Below are 16,575 nucleotides of genomic sequence, written 5' to 3' on the forward strand. Positions count from 1 at the left end.
GACATGCCTATATGGGAGTTTTGTGCCACTGGACTATCCACTATTCATATTTTAATCGACCTGCTTTTGTTAACAAGTGCAGTCATTATTTTAGCTACTTTTATAATCTGAGTCCCATACACTCAATGCAGATGTCATCCATTGATGTCACCCTAGTTTTTAAATTTTTACACAGTATTAATCTTTACTATCTCATGTAAATTACATACTTATTAGTTTAACTTATTGTAAATATGCTTTTTAAAAACCTATTTTTATGTACATTTTATGAATTTTAAAACTTTTTTGTACTTTTATTTTTCTCTTTTATACCCACCTTTTACGTTTGTTTTTCTACATGGATTTTATGCCATTTTAGTTATTTACTACCTGGTATACTTTTAAGAAATGTTTTAACAAAATCATTTGTTATTTCAATTTTTATATACAGTTTTTAGACCTATATATGCCACTTATTTATTATATGTGTGTTCTGGTGCTGCAAAAAACGAACAATCCGTATGAACTCTGCATGTTGAGAACAAATATTAAGAATTTCAGCCTGTCTTTATGTGCACTAGATCCTTTCTTCTCAAAGTCCAGGTGACCATATCTGCATGTTATGAGAGGATACTAGTTTATGAAAATGATTTCTCATTTCTGTGGAGGGTGTTGAAATATTTAATGAACATCATATTAAGTGTTTTTGATGAAAGTGATTTCATGAAACTTTGATTAAGAATTGAAATGATGGAAAAGGAACTAGTCAAGATATTTTTTTCGAGTAAATTCTACAATATACATATGATACTACAGTAATTCTGCACTGAATGATAGCCACTCACTCACTTCTAAAGTGAGGTGAGCAGGAGGTATTTGAGATGTGCTGTTGCTGCATATTTTAAGGAATTGGTCCAGATAGAAGTACTTCTTTTACATGTTTGCTTGTTTTGAAAAGGTAAAGTGACAGGAAATGTGTGGGAGAGGTGCTAAGACAGACATTTCAGACTACTGACCAGGTTGCTTATCTGGAGTGATGGTTAAGGTGCCAAAGAAGTTAGTAAGGTGAGATCCAGAATTGGGTTGATAGGATTTTCCAGGGAGTTTTCAGGAAACATGGATTTGTTAAGGAGAGATGTTATTTTACTTAAGTGCTGGGTAAAGAGGATGTATAATAGTTAGTGGGATAGAATGTGTAGGGTATAGTGTGTTCAGGAGGGACAGAAAGAATAAAATGGGGGGAGGAGTGTTATTGATGATAGTTGATGAACTGCTGCCAAGGAGAATAGGTTGTATTGCAGGATAGTGAAAAAAGCTCATTTGAGGCTATTTGGTGTGAGATTGAGACTAACAGAACAAAATGTACAGTTGGGTGTTGCTATAGACCAAGTGATGGAATAGATGGTGGAGATAGTATGCATAGACAAATTAATGAAATGAGTGGAAGGAGGGTAATTATTATGGAGGATTTCAACTATGGTAACATCGATTGGAAGGAGGAGAAGACACATGTGAGGAAGGAACTGCATTTTATTCAATCACTAAGGGATAACTATCTGAGACAGCATGTAATGGAAAATATTAGGGGTTCGAAAGTGCTTGACCTAGTAATAGCATCTGAGAATTTGACTGTAATGAATATGACCATGTTGCCACCTATTGGTGAGAGTGATCATAGGGTCTTGACCTGGGAGGTGGCTAAATGTGTGAAATTTTCGATTAAGACAGGGTACGTGGAATTACCATGCTGGCAAGTATGACAAGCTTAGGGGATTGCTTGGTTCAGTGCCATGGCATGTAAAACTGCAAGGGCTGGGAAGTGGTCAAGGAGCATTTGTAGGAGGTTATGGCTGACTGTATACCTAGAGTCCAAATAGTAAATCAAGTAGCAGTTAAATGGATGAATAACACCATTAAACTCGAGTTGCAAAAAAAGAAACAACTGTGGAGGGAATTTAAGGAGAATGGTGACCTGCAGGCATATGAATGGTATAAAACGCAGGCCAAAAGGGTAACGAGTATGGTAAGAAAAGCAAAAGCGGATTATTAAAGGAAATTAGCCTTTTAAGCTAAAGAAAATCCCAAACAGTTCTTTCAATATGCTGCAAGTAAAAAAAAAAAACTGTGCACAGCAGAATGATTTTAAAAAATGCCGATGGTAGGGAGGTCACTGAATCAGTCGATATAGTAGAATTACTGAGTGAGCACTTTGCAAGAGTATATCATCCAGGTGGTGACATTGAAGGAATGAAGGAACCATTAGTTTATAGGGAAATTGTGGTGTGTGGTGAATGCCGATGGTAGGGAGGTGAATAGTCTATTACAGAACCTTAATGTGAATACATCTGTGGGATTGGATGGTATCAGCACGGGTCTTCTTGGAAACATCTTTAATGAAATCAGCTATCTTCTAATAGATGAAACATTTGTCCAATTTGATCAATGGCACATCTTATAGAGAAGCAAATATTGACTCTGACCACTATGTGGTTATATCACAGATTACAAGCAGAATCGCAAATGCAAGGAAGATGTAAAGATCTCATGCTAGAAAGTTTATTAATGAAAGACTAAAGCAGGGATTCCCACCGGGGGGCAATATCTTTCCCAAGGGGACAAAAAAATATGACATTATTATTATTATTATTATTATTACATGACACCTCCAGGGCAGTCCAAAGACTCATCGAGGGAGGGCACCCACTCTACAACTCTCTCTCCACCACTCAAATCCACCAACTACTACGAGCCACAACTGCCATCATCATCTATACCAATGCTATCTACTGCTCACCACCACTAATATTTTCACAGACAATCACAAACATTCATGCCCATGGCGAGATTCGAACCCACAGCTTCTTGGCTGGAGAGTGGATACGCTTACCAATCGGCCATCCAGGCTGGATACATCTTATATCTTACTGTTTAATTTCTCCCATTGGGTTTTCTTTTCTCCTGAAACAATGGATTTTTAACATATAGGTATATTTGGAGTGAGTGAGTAGATTTGATAAGATAGTGGGCAAGATTTACTTCAACCACTGTTGCTCTTCATGTGCATTAAATGCCAAAGTACTTTCAGAGGTAATGGTCCTTGGTATTTGTGCCTTTCTGACAGCTGCAACTTGGGTAGTGGTGTGGTTTGCTTATTTATCTATTTGTTTCATTGGTCACAATATGATGCACATATGGGATGAGGAAATACTTCAGTCCTGTTGTTTGTACTTTCTAAGTGATTAGCATGAATTTATTGTGTCCTTATGGAAGTTTCTTTTTGATCCACAGTGCTTTTGTGAGTGATGTGGACAATGAGAGTTAAATAAAAATAATTTTTATTTTATTATTTAATTCATTGTAGTTATTCAACACAACATCAGTCATGTCAAGTACTGAAAAGAAAAAGTGTCAACAGTATTTGAATGAATATCTAGCTAATGGTTTTATTCAAAGACTGTCATATGTGTAATAGTTCTTTTTCAAATGAGACTATGAAACCATGAAGACTTTTAGATCACTTAAAAATGAAACATCCTGACAAAGTTGGTAAACATCAAATATTTAAAAAATTTAAAGCAGAATTTCAAGCAACATAACTCTGTTACTTCCTTATTTAAGAACAACACAGAAACAAGTGACAATGGAATGATTGCATCTTATAAAATTGCAGAAATCATTGCAAAAACTAGTAGTGCTCATACAGTTGTGAAACTGTTATACAACCTGCATTAAAGACTAATTTCTACAGCGATGCATCGAAATCCTGCCAGTATTTTAAAAGCATTGCATTGAACAACAATTCAATTCAAAGCCAGATCAATGAGATGGCAGTTAACATTGAAGAGCAGCTAGTTGACAAATGAAAAACAAGAAAATTTTCTATTCAGATTGATTAAGCCTCAGTTACCGACAATAAGAACTTTTGATAATAAATTGCAAGAAGTGATATGTTTCTAAAATCTTTAGGAACTGAATCTAGATACAACAAAATTAGATACTGGAGTATCTACTTCTGCTGCTGTAAAAACTTGATTGGATGAAAAACAAGTGTCATTGGAAAATTTGATGTTCTGTGCACTGATGATGCTACCTACAGGGTGTTCGGGATAAATTTGACATATTTATAATTAATTATATTTTTCCGTAAGTTACATGTATTAACACACACTTCTCTTCATTTAAACGTTTGGACCCTTCTTCATTCATATACAAGATGTCAGAAAGGATGGATAGCTGGAACCCACCTGAATCATGGAAGAGAATAACTTGTATCATGATGATTCGTGCCCGCCATCAAAATAAGGATATTACGACTGCTGCCCAATGCTCCCTGAATACAGTAAAAACAATCAGGCATGAACTAGAGACTTGCAATGGTGACTACGAGGATGTAGCAAGAAGAAAGATCCCTAGCAGACGATCTGATTGCGTTCGTACAGCAGAATTCCTCGCAAATCTGCAGGAACAGGTGTTGAAGAACCCTGGCATTTGAATTCGGGCTTTGTTCGTGGAGTTGCTAACTGTAGTCAAGCCCTGGATAACAAGGGTAGCCAATGGTAGGCCGTATGTATGGCAGCAGGATTCGGCCCCTTGCCACACCTCTGGGAAAAGTCAAAAATGGTTGTCTGAAAATTTCTACGACTTCACCAGTCCAAATGTTTGGCCTCCAAACTCCCCAGACCTTAACCCCATGGATTATTTTGTATGGGGCGCAGTTGAAAAAGACACCAATCGCACTTCCAGTAATACAAAAGCCCAGTTAATGGATAAAATTAAAACAGTTTTTGCGGCCCTTCCCAGGGAGACTGTAGCATCAGCTTGTTCGAGGTTCCGAAGCAGAATTGAAGCTGTGATCGATGCTAATGGTGGTTATTTTGAGTAAATCTTGTTGATAGTATTGTAATTAACTCTGCCTGTAATATTTTTTTGTCAATTCATTAAATTTAATAGATACAAAGAAGATTTTCTTTTTCCTTACGAAACTGTCAAATTTATCCCGAACACCCTGTATATGTTTGGAAGACATAGAGGTTTTGTATCCACTTAAAGGAAGTATGTTTGATTTTTTTTTGCTATACATTGTATTGGGCATCGACATCATCTGTTTGCAAAAAATATTAGTCTAGTTCTTTATTAATTTCTCAATATAGTAATTAAAACCATCAATAAAATAAAGTCACAAAAAAATATGATCGCCTTTTCAAAAAATTATGTGTTTATAATGAAAAAAACAGTATGTGAGGCTTCTTTTGCTTATAAGTGTAGATAGTTGATGTAGATGGTAGATAGGGGTGCTTAAGGTTCAAAGCTGTATAACTGAGAGGAGACCTCCACATAGCCTTTAAAGGAATGCGGAGAACCGATCAGGGCTTCTGACCTAATGTCCAATCCTTACCTTCTCGTGGTGTACCCTGTTGGGATTCTATCTGGATACTGAACGAACGAGGGTGGGCTGGCAATTTGGGATTTAGCCGACCAAATTGTATTCCTATTGGTTAAACCAAAATACGAAATGATGGTACAACATGACAAAATTTCATGCTGACTGGGGTGTTGCCCATTTAAACAAGGCCCCCATTGTTTTTGCCAGGGAACCAGGGTGAACAACGAAAAGTCAGCTACTGGAACAAATCTGAAAACACACCCCAACTCAATATCACCAGAGTTAAAGATTGGTACTATCAACATAAGAAGCGTGAATGGCAAAGAAATGGAGCTAGTAGAGAAATTAGATAAGTACCAGATCAACATAATAGGGGTGATTGAAACAAAAAAGACAAAAACTGGTGAGATCTTTGTGAGCAATAAATACAAAATGTTATATTCGGGAAATGACAATCAAGGAAAAGAAGGAGTAGCCATAGTACTCAACACAAAATACAAGGCTCATCTTCTTGAATGGCAGGCAGTGTCGAGTAGAACGATTTGGGCAAATATCAGAATGGGGAACTGGACAATGAGACTTATTTGTGCCTATGGTTCCACAGAAGGCACTAATAAGGAAGAAGTGGAGGAATTTTTTGAGGCTCTAGAGAAAGCTACTGACACAATGAAAAAGGAAAAGTTGGACCTTGTTGGGGAGACACAAATATGTTTTGGGAAAATTTGGAGAAAAGAGCAAAGCTAATAATAATGGCAAATACCTGTTGGATTTTTGCTCAGGACATGGACTGGTTATTACTAACACCATGTTCCAACATAAAAATGTGCACAAATTCACATGGAGAGAAGAGGAAAGGAATTACAAAAATCTCATTGACTATGTTATTGTTGATAGTGATGTTTTCTCCCTGGTGCAGGACACCAGAGTGTACAGAGGATTTGAAATTGGAAGTGATCACTATTTAGTCTTGAGCAGGATAAAATTCAATTTCATATTGAAAAGAATGACATGTAAGAAAGTTTTAAAGCGAATAAAAGTTGAACAGCTCTCAGATGTGAACTGTAGAATGAAATACACAAAGATTATTGAAGAAAAAATGAAAGGGTTTCAGAACAGGAACCAAACCTTGGACATTCAGTGGCAAGCCTTGAAGAAAACCCTGATTGATTCAGCCAGAGAGGCATGTGGTGAAGTTGTCTGAAAGGATAGGAAAATTAGAACTCCATGGTGGACACAGGAAGTTAAAGAGGCAGTGAAGAAAAAGAAGAAAGTATATCAAAAGTTCCTGGCAAATAAGTCAGCTTGTGCTCTTGAGAATACAGAGACAAATGAAAGAAAGCTAAACAATGTGTAAAACTAACTAAACAAAAGTCATGGGAGTACTTTGGCAAAAACATGGATAATAAATATCAAGAAGGTGGTAAGATATTCTGGAGGAAATTTCCTCCATTCCTAAGCTTCTTCTGTTGAAGAAGCTTAGGAATGGAGGAAAGAGTGCTGTAAAAGGAGTTAGAGATGATAAAGGTGACATGAAAATGGGAAAAATGATATCCTTGAAGTATGGAGTAATTACTTTGAAAATTTGTTAAATGAAACAAGCAGTGATGACAGCACAGTGATAAAAAAATACTGACCAGGCATGCAGTCAGGAATACATATCCATACTTGAAGTAGAAAAAGCCATCAAAGGCTTGAAATGTGGAAAGGCAGCAGGAGTAGACGATATTCGACCAGAAATGCTGAAGTATGGTGGTATAAAAGTCTTACAGTGGCTGCACTGGATACTTCAGAATGCCTGGACAGTGGGACGAATTCCCGATGATTGGAGTAGAGCTCTCATAGTACCCATATATAAAAAAGGAAATAAAACTGAATGTGAGAATTACAGAGGTATATCCCTCCTGAGAGTTCCGGGTAAGATATATGTAAGTATGCTTGAGAAACGGTTGAGAAGAATTGTGGAAGAAAAGCTTGGTGAAGAACAAGCTGGATTCAGGTCAAATAGAGGCTGTCAGGACCAGATCTTCACTTTACAACAAATAGTTGAGAAAGCATGGGAATATAACATAGATATGTATTTAAGTTTTGTCGATCTGGAAAAGGCATATGACAAGGTGCCAAGAGAGCAGCTATTCAATACACTACAGTTATATGGTGTTAATGGGACATTATATCAAGAAATACTTAGTCTTTATTTGAGTTTTAAGTCAGGAGTTAGAATTGAATGAAGTACAGGTAGATGGTTTTATGTTAAATCTGGTGTGAGACACGGATGTACATTATCCCCTCTGTTATTCATTATCTATATGGATCACATTATGAAGGAAAGTGGTATTAAACATGATATCAAAATTGGAGATGTTAATGTCAGCTCTTTCTTTATGCGGACGATGTTATACTTCTAAATAAATCTGCTACAAGTCTGCAAGATTCTCTGACTAAATTGAAAAACTGTTGTAATAGATATGGTATGAAGGTCAGCAATAAAAAGACAAAGACAATGAATATAGGTAGAATTGTTGAAAATGTCAAGTGTGTTGTGAATGGAGAACCTGTGGAACAAGTAAAACATTTCAGCTACTTAGGCACGATTTTTAGTAAAGATGGTAAATTAAATATGGAAATAGACAGCAGAATCAACAAAGATGGTATGGTAGGAAATCAATTGAATAAATTCATATGGAATAAGAGAGAAATTAGTCAGAACACTAAATTAGCTGTATACAAGACAGTGTTCAAACCAGTTTAAACTTATGGATCTGAGAGCTGGGTCAGAAGTAAAACACTTGACCAAAGACTAGAGACTGAAGATATGAGAGTCCTGAGAAAGATTAGAGGCGTGAACAGATGGCATCAATGGCAATATCATATTAAAAACGAGGATATTAGGAAAGAACTTGACATTGTCAGCATCCAGGAATGCGTTAGCAGAGCTAATCTCAGGTGGTATGGTCACTCAAACAGAATGAGCAAACAAAGATTAGCAAAACAAGTGTTCTCTGCCAGGTTGGCAGGAAAACGACCCAGAGGAAGACCAAGATATAGGTGGATGGATACGGTACAAAGTGCCTTAGACGATAGAAATATAAGATCTGATAATGTTGGAGTCTTGACAAGTAACAGACTGATTTGGAGGAAAATTGTAGATAGGAAGTTAGTAATGATGTAAATTTTTCATGTAGTACTATCATATCCTGTACACCCCTTGAGGGTACATGGCAGGAATTTGATGATGGTGTAGATGGTCTTCTAAAAGAAAGTGTCTAACAAGCTTTATAAATTCTTTTGATGTGATAATTGATTTTTAAGAAAGCGAAAGAGATTAGCATACACGTAAACCACATATACTTATATGGCTTGGATTTTTCAAAAACTTAATGAAGTATTCAACTTCAAGGGAAATTAATTTCTGTAATAGACTGCAAATGCTTATGAAAGCCTTCATAGAAAAACTTGAAATATTTGAAAGTTAGCTGAAATCAATGAATCTCTCATCAAGAATGATTTTTATTCTGAAGTGAAGCCATGAATGTTAGATCCAATTGGGTACGATACCAGGTCCACTAGTGAAGAAATTCCAGGACTCATTCAATTAAAATATAGCAATGAATGCAAATATAAATTCTGAAAAGGTGGCATGACTGAGTTGTGGGGATAAAAAACAACCACACATTCTTTATCCAACAATGTGGTCTGAAATAGCCAAAGTATATCTTTGTTTTCCGGTGTCTTATATGGTTGAAAGTGGTTTCAGTTCTGTAAATGAAATATTAACAAATGAAAGAAACAATTGATATGTGTTCAAGAAGAGACATTAGGATTAAACTTACAAACATCATACCAAACATTAAACTTTTAGCTAAGAAGCACGAGGCTCCGGGATCCCATTGAATAAAAAGACTATGTATAAAGTATTTTCTTGTTTAAAATTTCATGGGGATGGGAGGTAGGAAAATTTCTATAAAAAATGCCCTTTTAGTGGACAATAATTAAAAAAAGGTTGAGAAGCACTGGACTGAAGGAATCAAAAGTTAAAACTATAATATATGGTCAGAAAATTAATGAAAACCCATGTAGTTTAGCATGTAGTGAGAGTTGTTAATGAAGCTTGGGAAACTCTTAAGAATGTCATAGCAACAACAGCAGATTAGGAAAACATTAGGAGAAATAGGTAGAGTTGAATATAACAATTGGTTTGACGTAGACCATGCATGTGTGACTGTAGGAAAAAATATAGATGAATACAGCAAAGGAATAACACTCGTAAAGCTATAGAAGAATATCATTTGATCAGAAAGGATGAAATAGAGTGCATACGAATAGAAAGAGGAAACAATATGAGGATGAAGTTAAGGAATTGGAACATCTCCAAAGTATAAATGAAAGTTGAATATTCTGTCAAAAGTTAAATAGCATCTTGAAAGACTTCCAGACGAGAACAACGTTATATAGGGATAAGGAGGGTATAAACTTTATTGGGAATGAAATGATGCTAGAAAGGTGGGTAGAGCATTTTTATGAACTATTGAACACTAATATATTTGATTAGTTGGATGACATGGATAGATATAGAGAGCCAGAAAACGTGAGAACGATAAGGCACAAGAATAGATATAATACAAGCAGAAATAATTGAACATGCAGGTACAGAATATTTCAAGCAGATATGCAACACTTATTACCAAAATCTGGATTAATGAAACAATCCCAGATGAGTGGAATCTGAGCATCATATGTCCTATCCATTAGAAAGGTGATGTAATGATTTGCTTCAACTATAGAGGAATCAGTTTATTGTGTATTACCTACAAAATTTTCTAGTATTCTAATCAAGAGAGACTTTCTCCTTATGTACAGAATATTATTGTTGATTATCAATGTGGATTCTGTCAAGGAAGATCTACAAATGACCAGAATTTCAATATATACCAAATACTTGAAAAATGCAATGAATTTGGGATTGAGATGCACATTCATAGATTTTAGAGCTGCATATGATGGCATAGACAGATCTGATTTATTTATTGCAACAGAAGAACTGCAAATACTATGGAAACTTATTGTCATATTTAAAGCTATAATGAGAAAAAGCCATTGTCAAATTAAAATTCAAACATTTTATCTATCCAATACATTTTTTTTTTTTTTTAAATTATAGCACTTGAGAAGGTTTTAAGAGATGCTGGTATTAATACAAGGTGCACTATTGGAACTATTTTCTGCAAGTCAGTACAAATTCTGACATATGCAGATGATGAAAATTTATTTATCACTAGGTTAGACTATAATAGATTTAGTTTAATCCTTTATCCCAGTGAGAGCAAACAAAGTTTGCGCCTGAAATTATCTTCAGGACTAAATATATAGTGTTGTACTATCTTATCCAGTAAGTAGTGCAACACCAAGGCAACTCGTGGCAAAGGTGGAGCAAGCTACCAGGCACTTCTAACCCAGTATCTCCCATAATGCAAAACACATTTCCTATGTGGATATGTATACTGTTATGCATTAAAGGGATTGGCCATCTACCCAGACTAGTTTCGACCTTTATTGAGGTCTCTTCAGTGGGAGCCAGGCCCAGAGCTGGAGATACCAGGCAGAAGCAGTAGCAAGTCATCTGTGCCTATGGGAGTTGCCAAAAGGTTTATCACCTTTTTTAAAAATTACTCTGGATTTAGAGAAAGATGTTGAAAATTTATTTATCACTAGGTTAGACTATAATAGATTTAGTTTAATCCTTTATCCCAGTGAGAGCAAACAAAGTTTGCGCCTGAAATTATCTTCAGGACTAAATATAGTGTTGTACTATCTTATCCAGTAAGTAGTGCAACACCAAGGCAACTCGTGGCAAAGGTGGAGCAAGCTACCAGGCACTTCTAACCCAGTATCTCCCATAATGCAAAACACATTTCCTATGTGGATATGTATACTGTTATGCATTAAAGGGATTGGCCATCTACCCAGACTAGTTTCGACCTTTATTGAGTCCTGAAGATAATTTCAGGCGCAAACTTTGTTTGCTCTCACTGGGATAAAGGATTAAACTAAATCTATTATAGTCTAACCTAGTGATAAATAAATTTTCAACATCTTTCTCTAAATCCAGAGTAATTTTTAAAAAAGGTGATAAACCTTTTGGCAACTCCCATAGGCACAGATGACTTGCTACTGCTTCTGCCTGGTATCTCCAGCTCTGGGCCTGGCTCCCACTGAAGAGACCTCAATAAAGGTCGAAACTAGTCTGGGTAGATGGCCAATCCCTTTAATGCATAGATGGCCAATCCCTTTAATGCATAACAGTATAACAGTATACATATCCACATAGGAAATGTGTTTTGCATTATGGGAGATACTGGGTTAGAAGTGCCTGGTAGCTTGCTCCACCTTTGCCACGAGCTGCCTTGGTGTTGCACTACTTACTGGATAAGATAGTACAACACTATATTTAGTCCTGAAGATAATTTCAGGCGCAAACTTTGTTTGCTCTCACTGGGATAAAGGATTAAACTAAATCTATTATATGCAGATGATATTGATATTATAGGAAGGACACAGAAAAAATAATGAAAAAAAGCTTTAGCAACTTAGAAAATGCAGAAAAGCAGATGCATCTGCAGAATAACCAAGAATAAACAAATATATGCCAGTAATTACAAAAATTTGTGATGATGATCCTTCTTAAATCTATAAATTTAAAATTGTACTTAGCTTTACTTACTTGGGATCGGAGGCTAATTGTAATAATGATATCAGTGTTGAGATTCAGAAATACATATTCATCTATTCCAAAATAGATGAATCTGTGGGACTTAGGAAACACTCAGTAATGTTTGATTTCAAGAAAAACAAAAACTTATGATGTACAAAGTACTTGTAACACCAGGATTAACTTATGCCTCTAAAAACTGGGTATTGTAAAGCTAAGTACAATTTTAAATTACCATGAATTACAGATTGTTTAATGTTCTATTAAGTACATCAAAAATAAATAAATTAAGTTGGCATATTATACACATGGATAATAATAGAGTGGTGAAATTGAAAGACCTAAATTGAGATGTAAAGATATTGATCCAGGATATTAAGGCTCGGTAGTCAAAATTTGGAGGAACTTAGCAATGAATAAGGAAGGCTGGCAGAAGTTTCTGAAGAAGGCCAGGGTCCACACAGGGCTATCAAGTCAGTGATGATGATGCACATAAGACCAGAAAATGATTTTCCCAAGTTTTTTTCAGTATGTCTTATTTATTTCATCTAACAAAAGGGAATCAGAAGAGCAGATTGCATGAGCCTTGCATACAAGACTTGATATTGATAATAGTAAAAGAAAAACTGTACATGGCAGAATGATTTTAAAGAATGCCGATGGTAGGGAGGTCACTGAATCAGTCGATATAGTGGAATTACTGAGTAAGCACTTTGCAAGAGTATATCATCCAGGTGGTGACGCTGAAGGAACCATTAGTTTATATGGGAATTGTGGTGAATGAAGTGGAGGTGAATAGTCTATTACAGAACCTTAATGTGAATACATCTGTGGGATTGGATGGTATATCAGCACGGGTCTTACGTAAAGTGGCTAAAGAATTGTCAGTGCCCTTGACCTTATTGTTTAATCTGAGTCTCGTGTCTGGTTTAGTCCCGAAGGGGTGGAAAGAGGGGAAAATAGTTCCACTGCATAAAGGAGGATCCAAGACTAATGTTGCAAATTACCGACCGATCAGCATATCAGGAGTCGTTGTCAAGGTCTTGGAGAAGGTAGTCAAGGAAAAAATACAGGAATGGATTGATGAAAATGAGATACTGTATGGGGGACAGCATGGTTTTGTGAAGGGTAGATCGTGCTTCAGTAACTTGCTCAGGTTTTATAACACAGTGACGGCTGAACTGAATAAGGGTAATGGGTATACAGTGATACTGCTGGACCTGGCTAAGGCCTTTGACAGAATACCACATCGAATTCTAATCCGTAAACTGCAACATATGGGAATGGATATAGGGTTGGTGAGATGGATAGGAGGGTGGTTGATGGAGAGATACCAGAGAGTAGTTTACTCGGGAGTAGAGTCCAAAAGACGGCCTGTGACTAGTAGTGTGCCGCAGGGTTCTGTTCTTGGACCACTGCTGTTTAATTCATTCATTAACGATATAGGGAAGGATCTGAGAGGAACAGTTCATTTGTTTGCTGATGATGCTAAGTTGGGTAGGGCAATAGTGAATACAGAAGATGTCAAAATTTTTGTAGGATGATTTGGATAGATTGGAGGTATGGGCTAAGGAAAATGGATGTCAATTTAATGTGGCAAAATATAAGGTTATGGATTTTGGGGTGAAAAGATTAGCTGCAGTATATCACATTGGTGGAACTGTACTCCAGGGGATTGATGAGGCCAGGAACATGGGAGTGTTGGTGAATAGGGGGTTGGAGTTTAGGGGGGCACATTGCAAAAGTGGCTATATCAGCTTATCAAATCACTTGGATGCTGAAGAATACTTTGACAAGCAGAGATAAGCAAGTTATTGTTCCTCTGTATCGAGCTTTGATAAGACCCCATCTCCCTCATCTTGACTATGTGCCCAGATTTGGTCACCTAGGTTTCTTCTTGATGGGGAGGAGGTAGAGAGGATCCAGAGGCGAGTGACCAAGATGATAACAGGTCTATGGAATGAACCTTATAAAAACATGTTGAAGATTTGTGGGTTGCAGAAATTGGTTGATAGGCGGACAATGGGAGATTTGATTGAGACATTCAAATTGCTGAAGGGTTTGTATAGGATTAATTCAGAGGATATTTTTGAGATCAGGACTGGTGGTGGGAGGAGTAGTGGACATCGATGGAAGCTGGGCAATAGCGTGGTTAGTAAGGGTGTTAGAGCTGGGTTTTTTACTTTTAGAGTGGTGAATGAGTGGAATAAGCTGCCAGAGTTTATTGTGGGTGCTATGATGGTGAATGAGTTCAAGGCAAAGTATGATGGATACTGTGTGGATGTTGAACAGTTGTTCTTGACGTGATGTTTAGGGCCTCCCTCGACGAGTCTAAGGACTCCTTGGAGTTGCCCGTAATAATAATACCTATCTTCTGTGATGGATGATGGTGTGACGATGAGTGAATGTGTCTAGCAGTAAAAGGTTGAGTTTCGATAAACCATACAAAGTCAACATGACCTGTAGGATTTCAAATTATTATTGTATCCCAAATGGAGTAGATGGTTGTTGGCTTCACCTTCAGTAGTGAACTTGACTGATAATACAGGAGTATAAGGAGTTTTTTTTTCCCCCCAAGAACTGAAGTAATACTGTCTCCAAGTGGGACCAGATTGTAGTGACATCATCAAACAAGCCATATGTGAAGTTAAGAAAAATGGTGTGGAAGCATTGATTTTCTAGATGCTCCATAAAAAAAACTGTTGAGATAGGTTAATCCATTACTGTCCTGTCAGTTTGAACAACTTGTGCTGCCATGTAAAATGTGTGATGATAAATACATTTTTTTAAAATTTATGCTACAATAATGCATACAGTAATAAGTAATCATAATACAGTTAAACAACTTTAATGTGAATTATAAAAATATATATGTAAGAATTCAGTTATGTATGTGAGTTATACTGTATCTGAATTCTTACAACAGAAGAAAAAGGATGAATGCGAGCTAGAGAATGTAATTTATCTCAAAACATATGATGTCCTAGCATCATATGAATGAGATAAATAGTTGTGATAGCATGAACAAAAAAAGATGTGCAATCATGTGACTTAGAAAATACACAAGAAGAAAAACTGAAAGAATCCTAAACCAGAAACACCATGGACCTAACAGAATAATAGATCTAATTAACATTTGTAAGTCTAAGAAAGTTAAAAGCCAGGTGTGACTTCAGGTAAGAAGAGTAGCTCTGGGAGCAAAGTTGGGGCAGAATTATGTAAAATGTGGTGAATGAGCAGTAATAGTGAAAGGGAGTGCAAAACTTCAGTATGAAGAATTCTTCATATTCTAAGCATAAGTCTTGTTAAGATGGTTGAAGAATCCATAAAATTTGGTAAACTATCGAGAACCATATATAAAGATTTGATAGGTGTCAGAACCTTCCATCAGTGAGGACTTTCTTCAGACTATGGATAAAAGACACTCCAAACCAAAAAGAAGAAATTCTTTCCCTCAATTAAACTAAACATAGTTCTGCATATTATCTGAAGTACTCTATATAGTAAGTAAGGTGAGATAATGTATCTTGGTGTTAGGAAAGAAAAAAAGAATTGTATATTAGAACATAGGAACATAAAATTGCAATATAATCAAGAATAACAAAAGATTCACATAGTCAAGTGTGGTATCTTGTGAGTTAAAAGACTCAGGTGGAGGACTGTAGATTGAAAGTTGAATACTGTGACCTGTAGATGTAAGGTGTTTTAAATTGTGTTTCAAGTCTGATCTATGAGCTGATTTATCGTTTAAGTATAAACTGCTTGTAATACTGGATTTAATGCTGGTTGCTCAAAGCATTTATTATGAACATTAAGTTGTTTGAAGCATTAATTATTTTTTTGCATTAATTTGTATTTTTATTAAATTGTGAGTGTTGATTATATTTGTATCATTTCTAATTTTAAGAGTCACCTCACTAGTTCTTACTAAATAAGAGAAACCCTCTTACTAAATAATTAAAAACTAATTTGTTTCAACACCACTCAGCACACACTGAGTTTACAATCCACCAGGATATTAAAGTATACTTGTGTGGCTCATGTATACATTAGTAGTAGGCCAATAGATAATAAGATGTGCATAAATGTCTGTCATTTGTTGGTATTTTAGCTTACTCATATGAGCAAGTGGCAAGTCCTTTCAGTGACTTACCACTGTAGTAAATCACTGAAATTAGAAATAATGTATTAGCAAACTGCAAAACCAAATTTAAATAAGTCATTAATTTTTATGCAAAAGTCTAGCATAAGTTGCTACCTAAATATTAGAAAGGTATAATTAGCTTACTAGAATTATCCGTTTTTTTATTTTATTATTATTATTTTTAATTTAAGTAGATTTGTAGGTTAAATTCATTACATTATATTACTTTGAAAACAAATATTTGCAAAAGCCAGAATTGAATTTTGATTCCCTCCCCTCCCTTTCCTCCAGCATTGGAGTTTTCTTTGGAACTGAGATCCTTTTTATAATTATTTCTTGCTTTTAAATGAATTTTATGAATAT

General features: G+C 35.9%; 1 protein-coding gene across 3 annotated transcripts in view; it reads left to right on the top strand.

The window, feature by feature from the left end:
* Nucleotides 1–16,575, top strand: part of didum (dilute class unconventional myosin) — a 696,374-nt gene that overhangs the window by 640,284 nt on the left and 39,515 nt on the right. The window lies entirely within an intron of this gene.

Source organism: Typopeltis vanoorti, chromosome 13 (assembly GCF_054136105.1).
Source record: "Typopeltis vanoorti isolate ZY-2024b chromosome 13, IOZ_Tvanoo_1.0, whole genome shotgun sequence".
In the NCBI taxonomy this organism is placed as follows: Eukaryota; Metazoa; Arthropoda; class Arachnida; order Uropygi; family Thelyphonidae; genus Typopeltis; species Typopeltis vanoorti.